The sequence below is a fragment of the Odontomachus brunneus genome, unplaced genomic scaffold (genome assembly GCF_010583005.1).
Source record: "Odontomachus brunneus isolate Ranch 3 - 2012 unplaced genomic scaffold, Obru_v1 Obru_scaffold_032, whole genome shotgun sequence".
Lineage (NCBI taxonomy): Eukaryota > Metazoa > Arthropoda > Insecta > Hymenoptera > Formicidae > Odontomachus > Odontomachus brunneus.
In genome coordinates, this window is record NW_022639482.1 from 928402 (window position 1) to 931662 (window position 3261).

The following is a 3261-nucleotide window of genomic DNA, read 5'->3' on the forward strand; positions in this document are numbered from 1 at the left end:
ACTGCTCAGTCCGATCAGAGATCCGATTAGTTGTCGTAAACACCCTATAAGGGTACATTATATAAGCATGAATTGTAAGAACATCGTTGGAGTCATCAAAGGGCGCATTCAGTAGAAAAAGCGCTCAGTGAGCAATCAACGATTATTGGTTCTTGCTATTAGATCCCTAAATCTAGACCAATTACATTGACAAATTACTCAACTGTTGTGTAACTGTTGAGTCTGCTGAATGCAGCCAAAGTCACCGCGTGCGCGCTCGATCCGTCACGTTAAGCAACAGTTTAGTGCGGTCAGGGATGGATGGGTGACCGGTGTTTTTCTACCGCTTGGGATCGAAATTATCGTAGGAGGATTCATGAAAGTTTGGAATGTGTTGACAACCTTCGATATTCTAGTAGTTTATGAGACATGTGAAAATTAGGAATATAAGTATATTTCTGTAAACATTTTAATTTTCTCATTTTTCACCTTTGCATAATAATTCTCAGTATTTAATTACTATCAATATTTAACATTGATTTTATTATCAGTATTCACCAGAAATTAAGTATTGGCCAAAAAATTACAGAATTACTAGTAATATTTAATCACTAATACAATAATTTTTCAGTATTTCTTAGTATGATATTTCTATAAGGGAACCAAATACCTATAATCGTCTCAAAGAACTCTTGAGTAATGTCCACCAAGGTCCACTCAATTGTGTATAATTTGGTCGAAATGATTTGATCATCTACACAGTAAAAATAATGCGAATAATAAACGAGTTAAAAATACCGCCCGAAATGCAAGCGATCGAACAATTAGGTTAAATCATTGAACATTGCGATTGTTATACAATACCACATGTATAAAATGAAAATTCTCTAGAATACCATCTCAAAAATTGGCAACCATGAACTAGATGCTGTGTTCGACTATGCTCTTCTGTTGTGTCTAACTGTGCCGTAGCGTGTCGTTGTTGGAAAGCACCGTGTCTGACACCGTGTTGATGTGTGTTGCCTAAATGCCTTGATGGAAAGCTTCCATTATGTAGTATAATAAAGTGAGATATGTTGTGATTAATTATGGAGAATATATTATGTGATTTTTGTTGTTGTTGGTTGTTAATTAAACATATAAACAAATAAACATATTCACATATTATACATAATTGTTTATTATAATTATCAAAATATTAACATCTTATTACTTACGATCCCTCCACTTATCATTTCTAAGCGAAATAATAAAGAATGTCGAAAAAAAATATAATAAATGTATAAGAAACAAATGAGATATGTAAGATATGTTGAGGTTATCCGCGACTATCTTTATCCTTTCCGCAAGATTGCAGCGGTAAGATTATAGCGAAACGGCACAAAAAAAGCGGAACGGCTGTGATTGTTCGTACTGGTTCCGCATGTTCCGTTCCGCGGAGAATTTCCGCCTTATGGGACATCGGCCTAATGGCTTCTGCACACAGGATGCAGTAATGTGGCAGCAACTTGTCCAATCACGAGGAGAGCTGCCGGGTCCCTATACGACGCCTCCCACCAAACGAGAGACTGTTCTTAACGACGGACAGAACACAGGACAAAGGAGACTGTCAAGAAAACACAAGGCTGTGATAGATCTCTAACATGTATTTTTCGTGTGATAAAGAATCTGTGATTGTATCAATAATAACTTCAAGTTGTGATTGTAATAAACCGTATTATCTGTTATATCGTCGGTTCACGTTCGATCGATTCTCTAATAGATATCCTGACATCTAGAGTCAAAAATCCAAGACTCGAGCGGTGCGCGAAAGACTTACGCACGAACGCGACACGTAGCACAAACCGCCACAGTAATGCTTGCCGCGCGACGGAAGTCTGCGCGACAGTCAATTAATATGCTGTTTTTCCATAAGTGCTAGAAGGTCATTACGGAAAGCAGCATATTGATTGGGAGCGGTGCACTTGGACACGGTGCATTTGGACACAGCCAATCACAGCACCATATGATTAGAGACATTTGTAGGGTCCCTTGGAACAGCGACTTGTGATTGGACTGTGTCCAATTGCCCCGTGTCCAACTGATATACACCCATATTGATTGGCTGTCGCGCGAACTTCCGCCGCGCAGCAAGCATTACCGCGTCGTGTATGCAGGAGCCATAAGATTATAGCGAAGCGGCACAAAAAAGAGCGGAACGGCTGTGATTGGTCATACTGGTTCCGCGTGTTCCGTTCCGCAGTGAATTTCCACCCCATGGGACGTCGGCCTTGTGGCTTTCGCAGACCAGCGCGATTTGCGACGCGACACACGATATGCGATGCGCGATATTCAATGAGGGTACAGCTTTTCCGGAATACCAATATCATTAGATATCGTGTGTCGTGTCGCACTGGTCTGCAAGAGCCATTAGGCTGAAGTCCCATGGCATGTATTTCCGCGTACGCGTAAACGCGTAATCAATAAATTGCGACGTTTAGTATTTCTGTTGGAACTTCTAAAAGAATAGAAAGATGTGATTGGTTACGCGGTTACACGTTACGTGAAAAGACGTGCCATGGGACTGCACCCTTAAGATGCCAATATATGGGAGCGTTCCAGCGTCAAGCGTTAAAGCGTTAGCCAATCAACGTATCAGGTTCCAGAAGTATCTTGTACTTGAAGTATCATTTAGTACTTATAGTTCTTGCGGAAAGTGGCACGTTAATTAGCTACCGCTTTAACGCTCAACGCTCCCTCGATGTAAAGGCACCTTTAGAATCACCGCTAACAGTCCATGGTTATATAGTCAAAATAGGGAGCGTCCCGATACGTGACCACGGTACGATTGGACACAACCAACCGATGAAAAGAATTATCTAGTGAATTACTAGGTCCAACCAATCATTATAATCTGTGTCCAATCGTATCGTGGTCAATCGGGTCCCACCCGTCAAAATATACGTATTTTACCGTATAATGTAAAAAAACTCTAGAAAATGCTCGAAAAATTCAACCCAGGGCAGCGATCATGTAACTTTTCCCCTAGGGCGGAAACGTGAAAAGTAAAAAGTTTCACATGAACTCGTAATCACATAACTCGGCGAAACGTGAAACTTTTCACGTGAACTTGTTAGTCATGAAATGTGTTGACGGAAAAGTGAAAATCTAGTGACATGATAAATACGGAATATATTATGCTACTGTTGTGATAAAATACAGGAAACATAACAATCCTAAGGTTATAGCGATGTTTTTAAGGTCATATGTTCTACAGCCGATGGATATAGCTGATTTGGCCGA